The sequence below is a fragment of the Oryx dammah genome, unplaced genomic scaffold (genome assembly GCF_014754425.2).
Source record: "Oryx dammah isolate SB20612 unplaced genomic scaffold, SCBI_Odam_1.1 HiC_scaffold_3, whole genome shotgun sequence".
NCBI lineage: Eukaryota > Metazoa > Chordata > Mammalia > Artiodactyla > Bovidae > Oryx > Oryx dammah.
Genome location: NW_024070187.1, coordinates 106,071,235 through 106,098,253, shown reverse-complemented (window position 1 = coordinate 106,098,253; position 27,019 = coordinate 106,071,235).

Here is a 27,019-nt window from a genome sequence, read left to right as displayed (position 1 = left end):
TCATTGGCAGACGGATTGTTTTCCACTGAGCCACCCGGGAAGACTGGAATAAAATAAGTTGTTCATGTATTTATCTCCATCAGAAGAATTTAACCTCCCATGGATAATACAGGTGAGTTTAGTAGGTCTAACAACTCTACTTTGAGGGAAGGAATCAGAAAATTATCAAGGTCAAATATTTTTCCCAAGGTCACACAGTCTCACAATTGTTGAAAGGAAAGGAGAAAAGAGAACCTAAGCCTTCTGACTTGATTGCAGGGCTCTTCTTTCTATTCCAGCCATGGCAGGCAAGCACTTTTATTACAGCCAACTTTATATTTAGTCTCCCTTCTAATTTAGGTTCTTGTTTGCAGTATTGTACCTGGCAATTTAGGTTGTATTCACTGCTGATATATATTTCTAAATGTATGCAGTAAATTTAAATGAATAAGATGCCTTGCTGAGCGGAAAATCTGGATTATTATGTCCTGAAAGCAGATCAGCACAACCATTATATGCACATAAAAATAACCTTGGGGTTGTTAATATGAATAATATGTTTTATCACCATTAAAGCAAGATTTAGATGTTTAGCCTTTTCTCACATAACAGGCTATTCATTTTAGTAGAGAGAAACTCTTAATAAAAAAGATTAATGAGATAAATAGGTTTCTTTTTATATACAGAATATTTTTCCTCTTTCTGAAATTATGTCTCTTCTGAAAACTCAGATGCACTCTGCCATAAATTAAGGGACACTCTTTGGTGCAAAGGCAGAGACTGAGTAGGTGAATTTAACAAGAGATGATATTAAATATTGATACTATCACAGATTTTTGTTGGGGAAACTTTCTTTACTAACTTGCCAGTAGGTAAAATTAAATCTCTATGGGGTCTCTTTTCCTCTAAATAACTTTTCATCTGGTAAACATATCTAAAAATACATATGACCTGGGTTCAGTCAAAGAAATGAAGCAGTTAAAATAGAAGGAAATAAAAAGTCTTCCTTTTTCACTTAAACCTCAAAAAGCACAGCAGTTTTGATCTGAATTGATATTCTCTTCAACAATTCAAATTCTGTGCTTTTTATATTAATTTTTATTGGAGTATAGTTGATTTACAATGTTGTGTTAATTTTAGGTGTATAGAAAAGTGAATCATTTGTACATTTATTTACCCGTTTTTAGATTATCTTCCCATATAAGTCAATAAAGAATATTGAGTAGAGTTCACTGTGCTATGTAGCAAGTCCTTATTATCTATTTTATATATAGTCGCATGTATATGTCAATCCCAATCTCCCAATGTATCCCTCCCATCTTACCCCTTGGTAACCATAAGTTTGTTTCCTACATCTGTAACTCTATTTCTATTTTTTAAAATAAGTTTATTTGTGCTTTTTTTTAAAGAGACAGATGATCTTGGAACGTCTCTTGTGGTCCAATGGTCAAGTCTTCATCTTACAATGTAGGGGGTGCTGTTCAATCCCTGGTCGAAGAGCTAAGATCCTACATGCCTTTCAGCCAAAAAAAAACCCAAAATTTTTGTAAAACAGAAGCAATGCTGTAAGAAAGTCAACAGAGACATTAAACATGGCCCATATCAAAAAAACAAGACAAAACAAAACAGATAATCTTGAGGAAGTTGCAAATGTTCTTAGGCAGAAAGAAAGAGATGTCTCTGTCCTCAAGCTGCTAAAGCAGAGCTGCATTAAGGGCTATTAGCAGCCAATCTTCAAAGTAGTCCATAATGATTCTCACCTCTTCTTAGTGACCTCCTGCACCAAATAAGGCTGACCTGGGTAGTGAATAAGATATTGTGGAAATTAGGGAGCATGGCTTCTGAGGATAGGACATAAAAAAACATGGTGCTTTTTTTTTCTCTCTCTCTTGGGTCATTCTCACCAGGGGAAGCCAGACACCATGCCATGAGGACACTTGAACAGCACTGTTGCTCATATGGTGAGAACTGAGGCCTCCTAACAACAGACATGTGAGTGGGACATCTTGGGACCTCCAGCCCAGTTCAGTCTTCAGATGACTGGAAACCAGGCAAACATCTTGACTGCAAACACATCAAAGACCCTGAGTCAAAAATCATCAGTTTACCTTCTCCAGGTTTCTCAATATCCAGAAACTGCAAAGTAATAAATGCTCACCTCTGGAACCGTTAAAGTTGAGATGATTCGTTACATAGCAAGAGATAATGATTAAAGAACTAATATGACCATTTACATAGCATCTTTGCTTACTAAACACATGTTAAAGCCTGCTCCTTTTTAAAAGGGTAAATAGGAAATTCCCTGGTAGTCCAGTGGTTAGGACTCAGCACTTTCACTAGCAAGGACTGAGGCTCAATCCCTGGTTGTGGAACTAAGATCTCACAAAACATGGAGTCAAATGAATAAATAAGGGGGTAAATAAAATGAAGAGAAGGCTGGCATGCTATAGTCCATGAGGTTGCAAAGAGTTGGACACGACTTGGTGATTGAACAACCACAAAATAAAATGAAAGGGCATATGATTACTATTACTACCCATTATTGGCAAATCAGGAAACAGGCCTGAGATAATCATTAAGGGAATCAATGCCACAAGGCTTTTATATGGTAGAGAGAGAATTCAAACTCAAGTCTAGAGAAATCTAAGACTATTTTTTTTTATCATATCATGCTTAGAGATTTATTGTTCAAAGTTCAATTCAAACAGCTAACACACAGACAACACAGAGACTGCACTGGGAAAGATTAAAGGCAGGAGGAGAAGGGGGCAACAGAAGATGAGATGGTTGGATGGCATCACTAACTCAATGGACATGAGTTTGGGAAAACTCTAGGAGATAGTGGAGGACAAGGCAGCCTGGCATACTATAGTCCATGGGGGTCACAAAGGGTCAGATATGACTTAGCGGCAAACAAGGCAACCTGTCTGAACTACCAACTCTAGCACCTGTGTTCTTCCTACTATCCTGCAGGAAAAAGACAGCAGGGCTCTGGGACCCAGGGACCCATTCTCCCGGGTGCCTGGAGTCCAACACTGGTGATGGGAAGGATGGGTGGGCAAGCAGAAGACATCCAAATACTAGTCAATGTGAAAGAAGGGAGGAGCTGTGCAAAGATGAACCCCTTTGCCTCAATTGAAGATTATGCTGCAGTTCCAGAACCCTCCCCAGGCTGAGTTTAGATCTGGTTGCAATGTCATTATAGTTCAACTTCTCCATGTTTTGTCCCCTTATTTTTACCTCCTCAATGCTGGTGTTCATGACAACAGTTTTTAACAAGCTGCCTGCAAACAAATTCCTCTTTCAGAGTCCACTTCCCAGATAAACTTCACAGTCTTTCCCAGTTTCAACCCCTTGCCTTATTTGAGAAATGACTGAGCTAGCTTAGATGTTTATGAGATACTGCTTGTCATGATATAGCCCCTGAACTTGCAGCAGTGGTGTCATCTGGGAACCCGAGAGAAGTACAAATTCTCTGGCATTAATACAATCTTATTGAACCAGAATCTCATGAGGTGGAGACCCAGAATGTATGTTTAACAGGCTATCCAGGTGATTCTGACCCAGCATAAAGTGTGACGACAGTTGGTATAAGATTGGGTTACTGTCATATACATGTCCTTCAGCTGGTTGTTCCAGAGTCTTAATAGGATCCGATCACATGCCATTTGAGTTCCAAACATTATAAAAAAAGATTGTGTATAGTCATTGGACATCAGATTTTAAATTTTTTGTGACATTGCAGTAAAGAATATTACAGTCAGGTTGGTGGGTACAAAGGGGGTATAAATGTTAGAGTAAAAGGAGTAGTTATTTTATAATACCAACACCACAATTAACATGGTGTATGACCTTTCAAAAGTCATTTCAACTTTCTCAATTGCAATTTTCTCATCTGTGTAATGGGTTTATGTATGTTCATGCCCTGACTACTTTAAGGAATTGTAGCTGAGTAAATGATACAGCGGGGCTTCCCTGGTGGTAAAGAATTTGCCTGCAATGCAGGAGAGTGAGGTTCAATCCCTGGTTGGGGAAGATTCCCTGGAGAAGGAAATGACAACCCACTCCAGCATTCCTGCTTGCAGAATCTCATGAACAAAGAAGCCTGGTGGGCTACAGTCCATGGGGTCACAAAGAGTCAGACATGACTGAGCAACTAACACTTTCACTTTAATTTCAAATGATACATCATATGGACTTCCCTAGGGGCTCAGATGGTAAAAAAACTGCCTGCAAAAAAGACACTTGGGTTTGATCCCTGGGTTGGGAAGATCCCCTGGAGGAAGGCATGGCAACCCACTCAGTATTCTTGCCTGGAGAATCCCCATGGACAGAGGATCCTGGTGGGCTACAGTCCATGGGGTTGCAAAGAGTCAGACATGACTGAGCTACTAAGCAGCAGCAGCATATCTTTGTTATTAGATCTGGCAATTTGTACTCCCTATAAATAAAGAAAAGGCTCAGTTCAGTTCAGCCGCTCAGTCATGTCCGACTCTTTGCGACCCCATGAATCTCAGCACGCCAAGCCTCCCTGTCTATCACCATCTCCCGGAGTTCACTCAAACTCAAGACCATCGAGTCCATGATGCCATCCAGCCATCTCATCCTCTATCGTCCCCTTTTCCTCCTGCCTCCAATTCCTCCCAGCATCAGAGTCTTTTCCAATGAGTCAACTCTTCGCATGAGGTGGCCAAAGTACTGGAGCTTCAGCTTTAGCATCATTCCTTCCAAAGAACACCCAGGGTTGATCTCCTTTAGAATGGACTGATTGGATCTCCTTGTAATCCAAGGGACATTCAAGAGTCTTTTCTAACACCATAGTTCAAAAGCATCAATTCTTCAGCACTCAGCTTTCTTCACAGTCCAACTCTCACATCCATACATGACCACTGGAAAAACCATAGCCTTGACTAGATGGACCTTAGTCGGCAAAGTAATGTCTCTGCTTTTTAATATGCTATCTAGGTTGGTCATAACTTTTCTTCCAAGGAGTAAGTGTCTTTTAATTTCATGGCTGCAATCACCATCTGCAGTGATTTTGGAGCCCCCAAAAATAAAGTCTGACACTGTTTCCACTGATTCCCCATCTATTTCCCATGAAGTGATGGGACCAGATTCCATGATCTTAGTTTTCTGAATATTGAGCTGTAAGCCAACATTTTCACTCTCCTTTTTCATTTTCATCAAGAAGCTTTTTAGTTCCTCTTCACTTTCTGCCATAAGGGTGGTGTCATCTGCATATCTGAGGTTATTGATATTTCTCCCGGCAATATTGATTCCAGCTTGTGCTTCTTCCAGCCCAGAGTTTCTCATGATGTACTCTGCATAGACGTTAAATAAGCAGGGTGACAATATACAGCCTTGGCGTACTCCTTTTCCTATTTGGAACCAGTGTGTTGTTCCATGTCCAGTTCTAACTGTTGCTTCCTGACCTGCATATAGGTTTCTCAAGGGGCAGATCAGGTGGTCTGATATTCCCATCTCTTTCAGAATTTTCCATAGTTTATTCTGATCCACACAGTCAAAGGCTTTTGCATAGTCAATAAAGCAGAAATAAGACTATATGCATATAAATATAATTATAAGTACTAATGCTAATATACTGAGTGATTATCATGATCTAGACGATAGTACATGACTTACTTGTCTCATTAGATTTCTTATAAGCAAAGTATGGTTTATTTGGAGGAGAACTGGTCATAAAGCTCATACTAGCGAGACCTACTGATTCAACATAAATAATTTGTTTACAGAGTCATAGATGCATCAGTATTCTCTACTAATTTTCTCATTTTTCAAAACTAAGGAATTTAAAAACTCATGGCTGATGAGAATAACTGAGAATAATGAGGATAACTTATGGTTAATATTTTCATGGTATTTACAAGGCATATATGATGCTGTTTCAGATATGTGTTAGTGTTTATAAATAATGTATGTATTCATGTAATTTTCTATGTATATTTATGACATAATTTGTAATGTAAACTGTAATTATGTATGTAGATAATATAATTAAACATGTTATTAGATGTTAATGCTAGCCTATATTCACAAATGAAAAGCCCAGAGAGATTAAGTAATGTACCCCAGGTCAAACAACACTGTGAGAAGAGCTGGTATTCAAACCTCAGGGTGCTTGTTTTAGAGAGTCTGAGAGTCATCATTGTGAAATACTGCCCTTCAAAGTAAACTTCCCTCGTGGTTCATTTGGTAAAAAATCCACCTGCAATGCAGAGGACCTGGGTTCAGTCCCTGGGTTGGGAATATCCCCTGGGGAAGGGAATAGCTACCTACTCCAGTACTGGGGCCTGGAGACTTTCAAGGACGGTATAGTCCATGGAGTCACAAAGAGTCAGACATGACTGAGTGACTTTCAGTTCAGTTCAGTTCAGTCACTCAGTCGTGTCCGACTCTTTGCGACCCCATGAACTGCAGCACGCCAGGCCTCCCTGTCCATCACCAACTCCCGGAGTTTACCCAAACTTATGCCCCTTGAGTTGGTGATGCCATCCAACCATCTCATCCTCTGTCGTCCCATTCTCCTCCTGCCTTCAATCTTTCCCAGCATCAGGGTCTTTTCAAATGAGTCAGCTCTTTGCATCAGGTGGCCAAAGTATTAGAGTTTCAGCTTCAACATCAGTCCTTCCAATGAACACTCAGGATGTCACTCCACTTAGAAGTAAAATAACACACTGCTGGTATGATCCCAGATAAATGTACAGATGTTGACATTTTATTAGTTCTCATGTTGATGCAGGGTAAATTGAAATTTTGGTCCTAATGTGACAGGTTGAACTATTGTATTTTTGGCTTTCAGAGTTTGCCAGAGATCAGGAAGGCAGTAACACAACAAACATGGCCCGTAGATCCAGGAATGGGAATCACACGCAAAAGTACAGTAATAATGGTAGAGCATACAAAATTCTGAAGTCTTCTAACCTAGTGCAGTTAGTCTGAAGCCCACATACGAAGTAAGCATGAAGATGGATATGATAAAAAACCACCTTTTTTTTTTTAAATCTTTTGTGCTTGGCTGACTGAGTCTTCACAAATTCCTCTTGATATTTGGATGCATTTTACAATAAGAAGTAGAAACTACTGCCAACGAAAACAAAAATAATAATAATACTAACAACTACTGGGTTTCCACGATCCCTTTGCTGTGAGGATGCCAGACTGTGATGTAGATTGAGCTAATCAGATGACTCATGCAAGGGAATGAAGAGGAAGAGAGCACCATGAAGCCGTTTCCACTAGTGGGAAAACTGTCCTTTTGGGCAGAGTGTTGGAGGGGCAGTTGTAACTATAGCTCTTCATGGGAGGGCATGCTAAGTACCTTGAATTGTGTCCAGCTCTTTGTGATTCTATAGACTGGAGCCCACCAGGCTCCTTTGTCTATGGGATTTTCCAGGCAAGAACACTGGAGTGGGTTGCCATGCCCTCCAACAGGGGATCTTCGCAACCCAGAGATGAAACTCGCGTGTCTATGCCTCCTGCATTAGCAGACGAGTTCTTGACCACTAGCGCCACCTGTTCCAAATGTTTAATTCAGTGCAGTTCAGTCACTCAGTCGTGTCCGACTCTTTGCAACCCAATAAACTGCTGCATGCCCGGCCTCCCTGTCCATCACCAATTCCCAGGGTCCACCCAAACCCATGTCCATTGAATCAGTGATGCCATCCAACCATCTCACTCACTGTCATCCCCTTCTCCTCCTGCCCTCAATCTTTCCCAGCATCAGGGTCTTTTCAAATGAGCCAGCTGTTTGCACCAGGTGGCCAAAGTATTGGAGTTTCAGCTTCAACATCAGTCCCTCCGATGACCACCCAGGACTAATCTCCTTTAGGATGGACTGGTTGGATCCTCTTGCAGTCCAAGGTACTCTCAAGAGTATTCTTCAACATCACAGTTCAAAAGCATCAATTCTTCAGGGCTTAGCTTTCTTCATAGTCCAATTCTCACATCCATACATGAGGAAAATCCATAGCCTTGACTAGACTGACCTTTGTTGGCAAAGTAATGTTTCTGCTTTTTAATATGCTATCTAGGTTGGTCATAACTTTCCTTCCAAGGAGTAAGTGTCTTCTAATTTCATGGCTGCAATCACCATCTGTGGTGATTTTGGAGCCCCCAAAATAGTCAGCCACTGTTTCTACTGTTTCCCCATCTATTTGCTATCAAGTGATGGGACTGGATGCCATGATCTTAAAGTTTTCTGAAGTTGAGCTTTAAGCCAACTTTTTCACTTCCCTCTTTTACTTTCATTAAGAGGCTCTTTAATTCTTCTTCACTTTCTGCCATAAGGGTGGTATCATCTGCACATCTGAGGTTATTAATATTTCTCCTAGCAATCTTGATTCCAGCTTGTGCTTCCTCCAGCTCAGCATTTCTCATGATGTACTCTGCATAGAAGTTAAATAAGCAGGGTGACAATATACAGCCTTGATGTACTTCTTTTCCTATTTGGAACCAGTCTGTTGCTCAATGTCCAGTTCTAACTGTTGCTTCCTGACCTGCATACAGGTTTCTCAAGAGGCAGGTCAGGTGGTCTTGTAGTCCATCTCTTTCTGAATTTTCCATATTTTGTGTACAGGCTTTGGCACATTCAATAAAGCAGAAATAGATGTTCCAAATGTGGTCAGTGGCAAATAATAGGTGATGATGACAGCTTGTGCCACCTCAGTCCTCCAAGATGATGGGCTTTTTCCCTGGCTTCATTTTCCTGTTGGGTACATACCAACACTGTTTTTCTGCCCCTCCTGGAGATTCCTACAAAATTCCTAGTCCTTTAATGAATCCATTTTGCTTGAAATACCTAGAGTCCTGTGTCACTTAATTACTGCTACATAATAAACTGCCCCAAATTTAGTGGCTTAAAGTAACAATGATTTTGCTCCTTCTCAGAGTTCTGTGGCTCAGCAGTTCAGGCTGGGTTCAGAAGATCAGTTGCCCTGCTGACATTCCCGGGGTCACTCTTGTGGCAGCACTCACCCAGGAGCTTGAATTCCAGTGAATGCTTCAGGGTGGCCTCATAAGTATCGGGCAGTTAGCTGGGGCTCTTGGCTTGATGCATCTTAATTCCAAATTTCAGCATCTTAAGTCCGAATCTTAGCATCTTAAGTCCAAATTTCAGCAGTCACACACTTCTGCTCCCTTTACTTCTATCAAAAGCAGTTGATAAGATATGAAGTCAAATCTTGAGTATCTTGTGGTCTGAGCAGAGAAAATAATTATAATGAAACTGAGTATGACGGAAGTAAATATTGGGAATGACAAGGGAGCCAGAAATAGTGGAGAGGATGTGAGGAAAACAAGGAAACTTGAAACCGATTGATGTGTGTATATGGGGAGAGACTTAGAAGGAATGATTATACACACCTTGGCTTTGCTGTAGCGAAGATGATGATATGGGAGGCTGCAGGAGATGGAACTCGAGAAAACAGGGAAATAGGCTCACAAATTCCTTCTGAGTCAGGCAAAGGACTTATACCCTATCTTAAAGGCAGTGGGTGGACAAAGAAATTTTAATCAGTGGTGAAATCTGGTGCCATTTCTGCTTCAGGAAGATCACTCTGGCAGCCAAGAGGAAGGTAGATCTGAAAGCTGTGAGAGACCTTGCCTACCTCAGGGATAGCCCAAGGGCATCTTAAGGCCTCTGACAGTGTGTGTTTCTGGTTTCCCTTATATCAAATTCTCACCCTGAAACACTGTCCGCTGAAATGTCGTTAAGCTGCTCTCATGCACATTTAAATAACTCACAGCTGGAAATGCCTGGATATTTTAAGGGTGGGCTATTTGACTTGCCTTTTTCTAGTCTGCAATAAAATAAAAAATAAATGGCTCCTAACCTGTGCCTCCAGCACTCCCTCTACAAAAACCAATCTCAATTCATACTATTAGGTCAAGCTGACTTCTATTCAAAGGCTAATTCTGAACTGAAGCATGAATCTAAAATTTTTGACAATATAGGAAAAATTCCCTTGTAGGTCTAAATTTGTCATCCATAGTCTCACATATTCTACTGTTCTTCCTGCCTTATTCCCTTACTCTATGGTATATATCTTTATTGGTAATTACATGTTTATCAAAACATTTATCTATGATCTGTTCTCATCACTAAATTGGCAACTCCATGAGCATCGGCCATGCCTCTCTTATTTATGGAACTCACACTTCTCAGCACACATAAGTCAACAAACTAGATATTAAATAAATAAGATTTGAGGATGCAATGTACAGCACATGGAATATAAATAATATTTATAGTAACTCTAAATGGAGTATAATCTGCAGATATATTGAATCACTATGTAGTATACCCCAAACTAGCATTATAAATCAACTATAATTCAATAAAAGATAAATCAATACATAATAAAAATCAATGAATATGTAAACATGATGGGGAGGATAAAATATTTTGTACACACTCTTTCTCTCAAAGAAAGCTACATGATCACCACACAAATTTGTGTTACAAAAGCTAAACCTGGAGAAGTACCATAATGTAATGATAAGAGCAAGGTTTTGGGTGTCCAGAAGACTAAGGCTGAAAACTAGAAATGTCACGGATAGTTGTGTAACTTCAGACAAACTGTGTTAGTTTTCTGTGGTTGCCATAACAAATTACAAGAAACTGAATGGCTTAAAACAACAGTTATTTTTTCTCTTGCTATTTTGGAGACCAGAAGTCTGAAATCAATGTATCTGCAGAGCCACACACCCTCCAAAGGTGCTAGGTGATAATGCTTCCTTAATGTTCCAGATTGTGATTGTTCCAACATTCCTTGGCTCCTCGCCTCATACCTCCAAACTTTGCTGCTGCCACCTCAGTCTTTACATAAACATTATGTGTTTTTGTCCTTATTAGTCTTGATTTTCCAGAGAAACAAAACCAAGAGGAGTTATGTCTATCTATCTATGTGTCTATCTATCTTTATGTATCTATTATAACTATCTATATCTATCTATCTGGAATTAGCTAAGATGAGAAATCTTAACTACAGTAGGTGAGCTAGTTCTAGACCAAGAAGAGCCACTGATATAGTTTCCATCCAACCTGAAGATTTGAGACTCAGGTGAGTGGATGGTGTAAGTTCCAGTCTGACTCAGAGTCCAAAGACAGGAAAAGATTGATATCCTAGTTCAAAGACAGTCAGAGAAAGAGAGTGAATTCTGTTTTGTTCTCTTCAGTCCTTCAATGGATTGGATGAAGGTCATCCACATAGAGGAGATCAATCTGTTTTACTCATTCTATCCATGCAAATATTAATCTCATCAGAAGCACCATCAAGACATACTCAGAATAATGTCTAACCATTACTGAGGCATCCCATGACTCAGTTAAGCCAACACATTCAATTAACTATCATACTGTGTCCTCTCTTTCTGTCTTTTTTTTTATTAAGACATTCTCATTTGACTTAGGACTCACTCTAACTAAGGATAATTACATCTGCAAAGACCTTATTTCCATAGGTCACATTCACAGGTAAGAAAGGTTAGGACTTGGACCTTTTTTTTTGTTTGTTTTTGAGAACACAATTGAAATCATTACTATTAATCTTTTTAGGATCACCATAGCAAAATACCATAGCTAAATAGACTTGGTGGCTTAAACAACAGAAATGTATCTTCTCACAATTCTGGATAGTTGAAGTTTTCAGAGGGCAGGCAATCCCACCCTCTATAAATTTAAAGGAGATAGTCTCAAATGTTGGGTAATTCTTCTTCTTCTTGTTTTTTAAGTATAGCATTTTTGCAGGTGGATAACTTTACTGGCTCCTACTGTAGAATCACAAAAGTTTGACAGTTGTCCTACATTTTGTAGCATCTCTGTCCCCTGAAATTCAGGCTGGCAGGGTTTCTGTTGGTATAAGTCCATCTTTATTATTATCTTCTGCCAAGATGCCTGATTAGATTCATGAGTCACACCTATAATTTCTTCAACAAATTATTTTTTCCCCAGCCATACTCTTGTTCTTCTTTCCAGAACATATATTTTTGTTTCTTACAATATGAATAGACTGAAAGTTTCCAAAACTTCATGTTATGGTTTGGTTTTGCTTAACATTTCTCTCAATTATCTCTTTCATTTCATAATTCTTAGATACAGTAAGGAGAAACCAGGATAGACCTTCAACATTTTGCTTAGAAATAAACATACAAGTATATGACTTACAATTCCTACTTTTCACAAAATGCTCAAATACAATTTGCCCAAGTTCTGCTACTTTATAGCAAGGATTGCCTTTATTCCAGTTTCCAATAGCATGTTCTTTATTTATATCTGAGAATACATCAGGATCAGTTTTAAGATACGTTTTCCTTTAAGATCTCTTTTGTACTTTTTCTAGCATGCACCTCAACTAGTGTTGAGGTGTCCAACTGTTACCCAGTGCCGAAGCCAGTTTCGCATTGTTAGGTATTCGTTACAACAGCATTGCACTTCTAAGCACCAAAATCTGTATTCACTTGCTATGGTTGTCATAACAAAATGCCACAGACGGTGAATTAACCAACAGAAATGTATTTTTTTCACTGTTTTAAGTACTTCAAGTTCAAGATCATGACGCCAGAGATGAGCCCTCTTTCCTTGGGCTTGCCAATGGCCACCCTCGTGTTATCTTTTCACATGGGCATCTCTCTGAGCACACAAAACCCTGGTGTCTCCCTTTGTGTGTTCAAATTTTATCTTATAAGGACTCCAGCTAGATTAGAGTCTCCCTACATGATCTTTATAAACCATAAATACCTCTTTTAAAGCTCTATTTCCATGTATAGCCACAGTCTAATTTCTGGAGGTTAGAGCTGCAACATACAAATTTTGAGGGAATGTAATTAATCCTATAACATTTATGCAATGTATATACATGCTATACAGTAAATATGAAAAATAGGAAAAATATTCTGTACATGATATAGAAGAACTCCCCTACTGTGAACTGTGTGGTATTTAGAATGATTCTCTCAAATGAGGATCAACAAATCAATCATTTCATGTGAGAAACCTCAATGTTTGGGTCCAAACCTTAGGCCTTTTGAATCACAAAACCTTTGATTCAGAATTCTTTGTTATGGACTCCAGGAGAATCACAATTAATATTGCTGCTTCATACAAACAACTTTGAGTACCTGATGAGAGAGTCCTATCTTAAACAAACAAAATGGTAAGCAAATTTTCAATGAACACAGTTTCTCTATCTCTATCTCATGTATCTATTTACTGAGTTCCAACAATGAATCAGACCCTATTTTAGGTATGGGAGAAACATCCAGATCCGAGCAGTTCGAAAAAAAAAAAAAAACTAGTTACTGTCTCAAGATAACTTATACTCTAAGGGGAAACGAAAATAAGGAATGAATATTCAAAAATAAATAAATAAATGCAGTGTGGGATAAGAGTTCTGAATACTAGGAATGATGGTATAGAGAATGCATTGGGCTGGAGTGTAGAAAAATAGGAGTTACTTTAGACTAAGTGGCCAGAAACATTTGGTTGAGATCTGAATAATGAAAATTAATAATCTAAGAAAAGAAGGGAAGGAAAGCAGTTTATATGCATAGAATGGTAAGTTCAAAGACAGAAAAACATTATTTTGTAGTTAGTTAAATAATTAATAATAAAATAATTGTAAGTGGTGGGTAGTATGATTCCAGTGTTGTGATTTAGGTACAAATTGGAGCTGGAAAGATGTTCAGAGTCACAGAAATTATTTGAATATTTAATAACCAGAAATTGCCCAAATATCATGAAAGCCATAAATTTTCAGATTCAATGGCTTGGTGAGTAGTAAAGAGAATAAACTATAAGAAAATAAAGCCTAGATACATCATAATCAGTCTTTTGAAAATTAAAAATATTTAAGCTTTTTAAAGAAACTAGAGATTGTAACACATTATATCTGGAAAGGAAACAATGGTTCAAAAGCTATAGATATTTTACCAGAAATTATGGAAGACAAAAGAGAGTGAAGAAACATTGTAAAATGCTAAAAGGAAAGAACCACTCACTTAGAATTCCATATTCAGTGGAAATACCCTACAGAAATGATCAGAAATTAAAGAAATTCTTAGACAAAGACAACTCAGGGAATTAATTTCCAGAAGACTTGATCTAAAAGAAATAATAAAATAATTTATTTAGACTGAAGGAAAATAGTACCAGAGAGAAATTTGGAGTTTCAGAAATAAAGGCAAAAACATCAGCAATTGTAAATATACTGGTAGATTTAAAAGTCAAGTTTTATCCTCTGAAATCCTTTAACATATGCATGACTGTTAAAAGAAAAAAAGCGTAATATTGCTTGGTGGGGCATTAAATATAGATACAATAGACTTGACATTGTAACATAAATGTCAGTGAAGAGGGGTAAAACATGTTTACATAGTTTTAAAACTTCTGTTCTTGAAATGATAAAATAATAAGTTTCTTTTAACAGTAAAAGCTTAATCTGTAAAGAAACAACTAAAACAAGATTTTGCAAAAATGCCAGAGGATATAAATTCAGCTTATTAAGAGGAGAGCAGGAAAAGGAGAACAAAGCAGCAAAACTCTAAAATGAAAAACACAAAGCCAAAAGTAAAACGACAGATCTAAGTTCAATCGTATCAATATCACAGTAAATGTTAATGGTCTAAACACAGTGATTGAAAGTCACAGGTTGTACAGAAAAGAAAGATCTAACCACATGTTTTCTGTATAAAAATTTCTTTTAAAGATACAGATAGAATTTTTTAGAACAATAGAGAGCATGCCGTTAAAAAAGGCATGAGTTAAAAGAAAGCTTGACGGCAATATGAATATCAGAGAAAGCAAACTCAGTACCAGAAAAAATATCAGGCAAGGAAAAAAAAATTACATAATGATATGACAGTTAGTTTTAAAACTAAGAAGATTTTGCACCTAAAAAGAGTTAGACGTAAACCCTGATTTTCCAGGCAAGAATACTGGAGTGGGTTGCTATTGCCTTCTCCGAGAACTGAAGTAGATATAAGCAAATCCAATAATTTTACTTGAAGACTTCAACATTGCAGTTTGATGATCTATAGAAAAAGTAGACAGAAAATCAGTAAGGGCTTAGGACACCTGCATAACACTAATAGCAGATATAATCTATTTAATATTTATAGAGTACTCCACTCAACAGCATCAGGATACATTCTTTTTTAAGTGCACATAGAACATTTGTCAAGATAGGTAGGACATTTTCTTGGCCATGAAATAAAGCTCAGCAATTTAGAGGCTAAAATACTTCTTAAAGTACAGCTTACGATCTTAAAATAATTAAAATTGGAATCTGTTTAGCAGAGAGATACCTTAAAGACTTACAAATGTTTGAAAACTAAATATACTTCTGAAAATCCCTTAACTCAAGAAGCTTATTTGTTCACCTGAAACTATCACAACATTATTAATTGACTATACTCCAATACAAAATAAAAAGTTTTAAAATATTAAATATTAAAAATTGAAACTGTAATCAGAAATCTTCCAGCAAACAAAAGCCCAGGTCCAGACGGCTTCACAGCTGAATTCTACCAAAAATTTCGAGAAGAGTTAACACCTATCCTACTCAAACTCTTCCAGAAAATTGCAGAGGAAGGGAAACTTCCAAACTCATTCTATGAGGCCACCATCACCCTAATACCAAAACCTGAAAAAGATACTACAAAAAAAGAAAACTACAGGCCAATATCACTGATGAACATAGATGCAAAAATCCTCAACAAAATTCTAGCAATCAGAATCCAACAACACATTAAAAAGATCGTACACCATGACCAAGTGGGCTTTATCCCAGGGATGCAAGGATTCTTCAACATCCGCAAATCAATCAATGTAATTCACCACATTAACAAATTGAAAAATAAAAACCATATGATTATCTCAATAGATGCAGAGAAGGCCTTTGACAAAATTCAACATCCATTTATGATAAAAACTCTCCAGAAAGCAGGAATAGAAGGAACATACCTCAATATAATAAAAGCTATATATGACAAACCCACAGCAAACATTATCCTCAATGGTGAAAAATTGAAAGCATTTCCCCTTAAGTCAGGAACAAGACAAGGGTGCCCACTTTCACCACTACTATTCAACATAGTTCTGGAAGTTTTAGCCACAGCAATCAGAGCAGAAAAAGAAATAAAAGGAATCCAAATTGGAAAAGAAGAAGTAAAGCTCTCACTGTTTGCAGATGACATGATCCTCTACATAGAAAACACTAAAGACTCTACCAGAAAATTACTAGAGCTAATTAATGAATATAGTAAAGTTGCAGGATATAAAATCAACACACAGAAATCCCTTGCATTCCTATACACTAATAATGAGAAAGTAGAAGAAGAAATTAAGGAAACAATTCCATTCACCATTGCAACAAAAAGAATAAAATACTTAGGAATATATCTACCTAAAGAAACTAAAGACCTATATACAGAAAACTATAAAACACTGATGAAAGAAATCAAAGAGGACACTAATAGATGGAGAAATATACCATGCTCATGGATTGGAAGAATCAATAGAGTGAAAATGAGTATATTACCCAAAGCAATTTACAAATTCAATGCAATCCCTATCAAGATACCGGCGATATTTTTCACAGAACTAGAACAAATAATTTCAAGATTTGTATGGAAATACAAAAAACCACGAATAGCCAAAGCAATCTTGAGAAAGAAGAATGGAACTGGAGGAATCAATTTGCCTGACTTCAGGCTCTACTACAAAGCCACAGTCATCAAGACAGTATGATATTGGCACAAAGACAGACATATAGATCAATGGAACAAAATAGAAAGCCCAGAGATAAATCCACATACATATGGACACCTTATCTTTGACAAAGGAGGCAAGAATATACAATGGAGTAAAGACAATCTCTTTAACAAGTGGTGCTGGAAAAACTGGTCAACCACTTGTAAAAGAATGAAACTAGATCACTTTCTAACACCGCACGCAAAGATAAACTCAAAATGGATTAAAGATCTAAATGTAAGACCAGAAACTATAAAACTCTTAGAGGAGAACATAGGCAAAACACTCTCCGACACAAACCACAGCAGGATCCTCTATGATCCACCTCCCAGAATTCTGGAAATAAAAGCAAAAATAAACAAATGGGATCTAATTAAAATTAAAAGCTTCTGCACAACAAAGGAAAACTTAAGCAAAGTGAAAAGACAGCCTTCCGAATGGGAGAAAATAATAGCAAATGAAGCAACTGACAAACAACTAATCTCAAAAATATACAAGCAACGCCTGCAGCTCAATTCCAGAAAAATAAATGACCCAATCAAAAAATGGGCCAAAGAACTAAATAGACATTTCTCCAAAGAAGACATACGGATGGCTAACAAACACATGAAAAGATGCTCAACATCACTCATTATTAGAGAAATGCAAATCAAAACCACAATGAGGTACCACTTCACACCAGTCAGAATGTCTGCGATCCAAAAATCTGCAAGCAATAAATGCTGGAGAGGGTGTGGAGAGAAGGGAACCCTCCTACACTGTTGGTGGGAATGCAAACTAGTACAGCCACTATGGAGAACAGTGTGGAGATTCCTTAAAAAATTGCAAATAGAAATGCCTTATGACCCAGCAATCCCATTGTTGGGCATACACACAGAGGAAACCAGAATTGAAAGAGACACATGTACCCCAATGTTCATTGCAGCACTGTTTATAATAGCCAGGACATGGAAACAACCTAGATGTCCATCAGCAGATGAATGGATAAGAAATCTGTGGTACATATACACAATGGAGTATTACTCAGCCATTAAAAAGAATACATTTGAATCAGTTCTGATGAGATGGATGAAACTGGAGCCGATTATACAGAGTGAAGTGAGCCAGAAAGAAAAACACCAATACAGTATACTAACACATATAAATGGAATTTAGGAAGATGGCAATGATGACCCTGTATGCAGGACAGCAAAAAAGACACAGATGTGTATAGCGGACTTTTGGACTCAGAGGGAGAGGGAGAGGGTGTGATGATTTGGGAGAATGGCATTGAAACATGCATAATATCATGTAAGAATCGAAATGCCAGTCTATGTCAGATGCAGGATATGACACGCTTGTGGCTGACACGTGGGGATGACCCAGAGAGATGTTGTGGGGAGGGGGGTGGGAGGGGGGTTCATGTTTGGGAACGCATGTACACCTGTGGTGGATTCATGTCAATCTATGCCAAAACCAATACAGAACTGTAGTAAAAATTAAAAATAAATAAATTAATTAATTAAAAAATATTAAAAAAGAACTAAAACTGAATTTGTAAAATATTTTGATTGAATAAAAATAAGGTGTGATGTTGTTAAAGTACTTACAGAGAAATTTATATTAATAGCATTATATACTTCTATTAGAATAAAAATAAAAGTCTAAAATAGTACTTATAGTTCCCCTGAAATAAAATATAAATATTATGTATATATTCTAAAGGCATAAGAGCCAATTAAAATCAAAACCAGACAAAATAAGATAAATGATAAAGATGATAAAAATTCAGTTACATTGAAGTCAGAGAAATTGAAACAATTACAATGGAAGCAAAGCTGTTGCTTTGAAAATTTCAATAAATTGATAAACATTTAGAAATAATTTCATACATCTTCATAGCTATAAATTTTTTGTTTTAAATTGTTCATTTCTACAAAGACATAAACACAATTCACTGAAAAGAGAAAACAAGAATAATCTGATATCTAGTAATAGATTTTAATTCATATTTTAATAATTTTCAGGAAAAAAGCTTGAGTCCTAAACAGCTGTAACAGTAGTTCCTTCCAAACATTTAAGAAAGAAATAGCACCTATACTATACAAACTCTTTCAGAAAATAAAACATGTGCGCATTTTGAATCTATCTTGTGAATCCAGAAAGATCTAGAATCAAACGTGAAAAGTACATATCAATACTTCTTATAAATGTAGATGTAAAAACAGTGAGCAGAGTATTAGCAAATCAATAACAGAAATGATAAAAATCATAAAAAGTAAAGCAACATAATCAGTTAATGTTAAGAAGAAAGAGTAGATTCACCATTTGGAAATCAAGCAATATAATTCACCAAATTAACAGATAAATAAAAAAGATCAAATCAATAAGTACAAAGAAAGCATTTGACAAAATTCCACATCTATATTGAAAATCCTTAGCAAAAAAAAAAGCAAAAGGGAACATTAATAACTTTATAGGCAATGGTGAAAGAAAATACTCCTTTCATAAGATTGAGATTGAGAAAAGATATTTTTTCCTAACAAACATTCTCATTCATTATCAAACTGGAGGTCTGAGACTGCATAAAAGCTAATAACTAAATAATTAGATAATCAGATGAATAACTGGCTGATAGATATACAAATAGATAAGATATGAATTGGAAAAAAGATAAATTGCTTCTACTTATTATTTCTTGAAAATAAAAAGCACAAAGACTCCATTAAAAAGATTCTCAAGCTGAATATATTTAACAAATTTGTAGTATACACTGTCAATATAGAAATCAATTTTATATTTATAAATGAAAAATATATTAGAAATTGGAATTTTAAAAATAGCATCAAAACCCATGAAGTATTTAGGTAAAACTAACAACATGTGTCCAAAGTATGTGCATTGAAAATTACAATACATTGGCAAAAGGGATTAATGTAGACTTAGATATATTGTGTTCATGAATTAGAAGATGCAACATTCAGATATCATCTTTCCACAAGCTGACCCATAGGTTTAATGAAAAGCTCAATTTAAATACCAACTGGATTTTTTTGAAGTTATCAATGAGCTGTTATAAAGTTATGGGAAGTCCAAGGCTTGAAATAATCAAAATGATTTTGAAAATTAAGAAAGTTAAAGGACTAATACTCCCTGATTTCAATACTTATTATTAAGACACAATAATCAAGACAGTATGACATCTAGGAAAGGATAAATAAATAGACCAATGAAGTAGAGTCCAGAAATAGGCTCCACATATATGATATTTTTGGTCAAAAATGAAGAGCTAGTTCAAAAGAAAAAAAAAAGCATGCTTTTTAACATGCAGTGCCTGAAGTATTACAAATATATATATATGCATCCATCTGAAAAGAAAAAATAACAACAGCAAAAAATACTTTGACCCATATCTTTTATGTTTTACAAATATGTAACTCAAAATTGGTTATGGATTTGAATATAAAACCTAAAACTACAAAACTTTCTGATCTTGCTCTAAGTGAAGATAGCTTTGATATAATATGGGAATCAGATCTAGGGAAAAAAAGAGATATATTTAACTTAAATTTTAGAATGTTTTCTCTTTGAAAGATCCAGCTAAGAGAATAAAAGACTAGACATACACTGGGATATAATATTTGCAAAACTCATATCCAACAAAGAATATATAACAGACTTTCACCAAAATCACATACAGGTGGCAAATATTAATAAGTACATGAAAAAATGTTCAACAGTATATAATATATATATACTATTATAAAATATGCTCATATATAACATAATATCAATTCATACTGGGTCTGTGTGGTTGAAGCTATGGCTTTTCCAGTGGTCATGTATGGATGTGAGAGGTGAAACATGAAGAGGGCTGAACACCAAAGAACTGAGGCTTTCAAACTGTGGTGCTGTAAAAAACTCTTGAGAGTCCCTTGGACTGCAAGGAGATCAAACCAGTAAATCCTAAAGAAAATCAACCCTGAATGTTTATTGGAAGGACTGATGCTGAGGCTGAAGCTCCAATACTTTGTGTACTTAACATGAAGAGCCAACTCATTAGAGAAGATTCTGATGCTGGGAAAAACTGAAGGCAGAAGGAACAGGGGACAACAGAGGATGAGATAGTTGGATGGTGTCACTGACTCAATGGGCATAGGTTTGAACAAACTCCAGGAGATAGTGAAGGACAGGAAGCCCAATGTGCTGCAGTCCATGGGGTTGACAAGTGTTGGACACAACTTAGTGGCTTAATAACAATGACTATTACCATACATGTAATCTCCAAATATTCATTTGATGGTTAAGTTGCATAGTAACTGGAGCTTTCTCTTACATTACTCTGTGTTGTTGTTGTTCAGTTACTCATAAACATGAAAAATGTTAAATCCACTCTGGAAAGCAATTTGTCAGTTTTTCATAAAGTCACATGTATACATGCCATATGATCAAGCAATCTGATGTCTAGAAAATCAACAAAGACAAGCTGAAAGCTATGTTCACACAAAAACCTGTATGTGAACATATATAGTAACTTTATTCATAATCATCCCAAACTAGAAGCAACCCAAATGTCTTGCACCTTATGAATGAGTCAACAAAGTGCAATATATCTCTACAATGGAATACAACTCAGCAACAAAAAGAGCAAACCTCACACAAAAATATGGATGAATCTCAAATGCATTTTCCTAAGTGAGAGAATATGATGCTCCTTATAGGGTGTCCAGGGTTTCCCAGGTGGCACTAGTGGTGAAGAACCCCCTGGCAATGCAGGAGATGTAAGAGACGCAGGTTTGAACCCTGGGTTGGGAAGATCCCCAGGAGGAGGGCAAGGCAACCCACTCCAATATTCTTGCCTGGAGAATCCCCGTGGACAGGGGAGCCTGGCAGGCTATAGTCCATAGGGTCACAATGGATCAGACACAACTGAGGTGACATAGCATGGCAGCCAGGCATAAGGTGTTCTGGGAAAGATAGAAAGAAAAAAGGGGAAGAAAGGAGCAGAGGATGAGATGGTTAGATAGCATCACTGACTCAGTGAACATGAAGTTGAGCAAACTCTAGGAGATAGTGGAGGACAGAGGAGCCTGGAGTGCTGAAGTCCATGGGGGTCACAGAACAACAACAGCAAAATAAGGTGTCCTAGAAACTGTTAGGGCTTCCCTGGTAGCTCAGATGGTAAAGAATCCACCTGCAATGTGGGAGACCTGGGTTGGATTCCCATGTTGGGAAGATCCCTGGAGAAGGGAAAGGGTACCCACTCCAGTATTCTGGCCTGGAGAATTACGTGGAGTGACTAGTGCATGGGGTTGCAGAGTCGGACATAACTGAGCGACTAAGCACAGCACAGAAAACGTGAACTTAGAGGAACAGAAAGCAAATCAGTGAAATTGTGAATAGGGGTTGGGATTTACTAGAAAGAGGACAATGAAACTATTTTGTATGCATTTTCCAAAATTCATAGAGCTATAGAAGGGTATTTTACTGGTATAAGCATATATAAAGAGTTAAAGGTCAGATTTAAGGAATGAAGATGAAATGATGACTCTAATTTGAAAAGAATTGTGGTAGTCAACAGTTTGAGCTAGGGGAGTGGAGATAGAGAGCAAGGAACAGATTTCAGGTGAATTTTCTAAATGTAAATGATGGTCTTTGAAATCATGTCATGATTAAGGGGAAAAAAAAAATCATGCAGCAGTAACTTCTAGGTTTTGGCTGGATCAATCAAGTCTTCAGGATATTTAAGTCATTCCTTTACTGAGACTAAAGGAAGGACAGTTTTGGAAGACAGGGTGATAAAGGAAATCAAAAGTTATATTTTGAACACATTAATAATTAGATGCCTCACTTGACATCAACATGCATATACTACAACCCCCAAACAACCCATTAAGCAGAGATGTTCCTGGTTTCTTAATGCCCCACATACATATAAATCATTAATCAACCTTTTATCTGAATTTCCTTTTTTTTTCCTTCACAATAGAGTGAATTTGATGTACTATATCCATGACTCTCTGTTCATCCCTGATTTCTCTCTGATAACCACCCAAAACTGTAAGTGCAAGGGTGGCTCTCAATATTATAGTAATTTCTTCCTTAGGTATTCTATATGAGCCTTATCCTATCCATGAATTTATAGGCATTTATTTGCTTTGTTGCAGTTGTTCAGTCGCTAAGTCATGTCCAACTCTTTGTAGCCTCTGGACTGTAGCCCACAAGGTTCCTCTGACATGGGATTTTCCAGGCAAGAATATGGGAGTGGGTTGTCATTGGCTTCTCCAGAGGATTTTCCTGACCCAGGGACCAAACCCAAATCTCCTACATTGGTAGGTAGATTTTTTAACACTGAGACACCCAGGAAACTCATTTATTTGCATACAAGTGTTTATTTGCTTAGTATCATGTTACTCTGCTAATTTCTGAGACAAGATATTTGTTCCGAAGGAGCTCCTAGTGGTTGGAAAAATCAACACACACACACGCACACACACAGACACACACACACACACACACACACAGAAACACACACACCATCCCCCACTGGTGAGGATTATATAGCAGTCTAGTTAAAAGGAGGCTATGAAACTGAAGGTACAAACTGTTTGGCTAAGTCAATGACAGAAGCACAAGCTTCATGTAGGTGAAATGCTATGACTTGAGCCATGAAGAACAGGAAAGGTCTGTACAACATCGATAACAGGAGTATGCCAGAATCCTGCTTCCCTGCCAAAACTTGTTATTTATGCTGAAGAGAAAACAATAGAATCAATACATGTACAATACTTTGTGAACTCTAACGTGCCATATAATAGTCAGTTCTACCATTATCATTATTAATGTGTGTACTGTTATCCTCTCTAACCACACACTCTGACTGTTAAAACTAGGTTTTAAAACCAACATTTGTAACAGAACTGTGTTTGCCAAGGCAGAGATAAAAAACCACAACGATGGAAATCTGACACTTCTTTAGTGTTATGGCATGTTTAATTATTATCGTCCACATGATAATTCAGAAGCAAGACAAGGGGGTAGAAAAGAGCATTGGTTTGGGACTGAGCAAATTTGTATAGTGTATTTATCCCTCCCATTAATTAGCTCTGTAACCTCAGGCAAGGCTCTTTCTTTCTCTCTCTGGTCTTCTGATTCACCAACTGTAAAGTGAAGGGGCAGAATAAACTGCCCACCCCACACCGGCTTCCTTTCCCATGTAACATTGCATGGAAGTGTATATACGAAACTGACAAAAGTACATCAAAAAACCTTGACAAATACACTTTATAAGGACTTGGCAGAGCCAGAGAAGAAAGTTAGCAGAGTAATTCTCATGGAATTTAGGCACATGTATCATGAGGGGTGCCCAGCACAGCTGGCCTGGGCCAGGAGGCTGCAGTGGGCTAGAGTAACTAGCTAACATCTGGCCCTGGGGGTGTCAAGTTATGGAGGAAGAAAATGCTACATCGATTTAGCTGGACTGAAGCTGTTACTTTTGATGGTTCTGAATCTGAAGGCCTCACACTGAGCAAAGGAGTTTCTACAGAGAAGTAAATTCGCAATAACAATAGCAAAGATTGCAGTAATAATATCATAATTATTGTAATAAAAGCTGGATTCCCTTTCGGTTTACCCTGTTCGTGTTGCTCTTGTTGTTTAGTCACTAAATTCAGGTCTGAATCATCTGTGAACATGTGTACTGCAGCATGACAATCTCTTCTGTTCATGAGATTTTGAGGCAGGAATCCTGGAGTGGGTTCCCATTTCCTTCTTCAGAGGATCTTCCCCAAACCAGGAATCAAACCCATGTCGCCTACATTGCAAGCAGATTCTTCACCACTGAGCCACTAGGGAAGCCCCTACACTGGTTGTAGTCAGATACTGTTTTCTCAATAGTGCTGTCTTTTTTTTTTAATCACATCATATGGGATGTGAGATCTTAGTTCCCTGACCAGGGATTGAACGCTTTGCCTCCTGCATTGGCAATATGGAGTCTTAATCACTGGCCCACCAGGGTCCCTGTCAGACAGTATTAAAAACAGTTTGTGTGTATAAACTCATATGCTTTCCACAACTCTATAAGTAAATATTATTTATTATATAAGGTTTAAGGTAAGAAAACTAAGACACAGAAAAGATAACAGCCCACAGTTACATGTTAATAAATGGTAGAGCTAGAATTTGAATTTAAACAATTTATCTCCATAGTTGGAGTTTGCATTCACTATGCTGTAACACACACACACACTCATGCACACACACACACGCAGACACAAACAGATACACTCACATTTCCATAGAGACATGTGTTATCAAATATAGAACACATCCAGTGTTATTGCTGGAGGAATATCTGCTGTCTATCCAAATTCAACAGATATGAGAACTGGACAGCAGAGAAGGCAAAGCACCAAAGAATTGACACTTTCAGACTGTGTTTCTGGAGAAGACTCTTGAGAATCCCCTGGACTGCAGGGAGAGCAAACCAATCAATCTTAAATGAAATCAACCCTGAATACTCCTTGGAAGAACTGATGCTGAAGCTGAAGCTCCAATACTTTAGCCACCTGATAGGAACAGTTGACTCATTAGAAAAGACCCTGATGCTGGGAAAGATTGAGGGCAGGAGGAGAAGGGGGTAACAGAGGATGAGATGGTTGGATGGCATCACTGATTCATTGAATATGATCTTGAGCAAACTCTGGGAGATGGTGAGGGACAGAGAGGCCTGGTGTGCTGCAGTCAATGGGTTGCAAAGAGTCAGACATGACTTGGCAACTGAAAAACAATACCCAAATTCAAATTTTTTTTCTTATTTTTTTAAATTTCATATTTTATATTCTTAGCCCTGTATAGCAACACATGTTTCCTTCTGGTTCTCCCCTTGACAACACTCAGCTCCCTTGGAGATCCTGCTGAAATGCCAACACACCTGTGCAGAGTCACTACCTCCTTTAGTAGAATGAACCCATGTCCCCTGTGTCCCAAACCACATGTCCAGAACTGGAAAGCTTACAGAGTAATCTCATATTATTGCCTCAGTAGGTTCTCACATTAGCCCTGCAATATCATTATTCCAGTTATACAGACTGGGAACTTTGAAAGTCAGGGAAATTGAATAGCACAACTGAGATAAAACAGGTGGGACATTACAAAGCTAATAATTAAGTTCATGTCTTCTGATTCAAAGTCAAGAGTCCTCTCAGCTAGACCAAAGGCAGCCTTGTGACATAGCAATAAAATGACTTCTCTTCACCCTGGTAATAGTAGTAATTCATATTTATACATCATTTGCACTTTATAAGGCATTTCAAAGTGGTGGACCATGATTTTGTATGCAAAGTGAAAATGAAAGTTAGTCACAGTTGTATCTGACTTTGTGATTCCATGGACTCTAGTTTGTTCCACTCCTCTGTCCGTGGAATTTTCCAGGCAAGAGTCCTGGGGTGGGTTGCCATTTCCTTCTCCAGGGGATCTTCCCAACCAGGGATTGAACCCAGGTCTCCTGTATTGTAGGCAGATTCTTTATCATCTGAGCCACAAAGGAAACCCATGATTGGAACAGGCAGAATGAATCCAGATTCCCAGTAAGTAAGGCCCTATGCTTCAACTCGCTTCTCAAATGTTGCACATTCCAAACAATGGGACTCCATTCAAAATGCAGATTCTGGTTCAGTAGGACTGGAACACATCTGAACTCTCCCTTTGTGCCTGTGTTTCAGATAGGCCTCCTGCTGCTGTCTTAGAGGCCACACTTTGAGTAGACAGGCTCACCAGCACAACATTGTTAACTCTTCACTTAAGAAAGAGTTTCTTTGAGTGCACATTCATCCCATGCCTGGGTCTGTGAGAACAAGCATATGGTGACTTCTAAGTCCAACAGAATACCCTAAAAAGTTTGAAAAGAAATTCATATCAATTAACATAAATCAGTTATGAAACTGATTTCAAAGCCTTTTGCTTTGAAACTATCTAGCTTTGGATTCTAATCAACATTTTGATAAGACATGTTTCTGAGATAAAATCTGAAATGTATTTGCTTGGACTTAAACATTTGACTATATGAGGATTATGATTTTGTTAATTGATTATAGTTCATAAAAGAGTTAAATGTTTTTATTTATTTAATAATTCAGGGTACTTTTATTGGACTAAGGAATCAATTATTTTTGAAAATTTGAAAAATATATATATAAAACTGAAGAATTATTTTCTATTAGGACCTATAATATTACTTTAATATTTGGCTCTCAAATATAAAATATAACCATTTTATTGAATTAATGAATATAT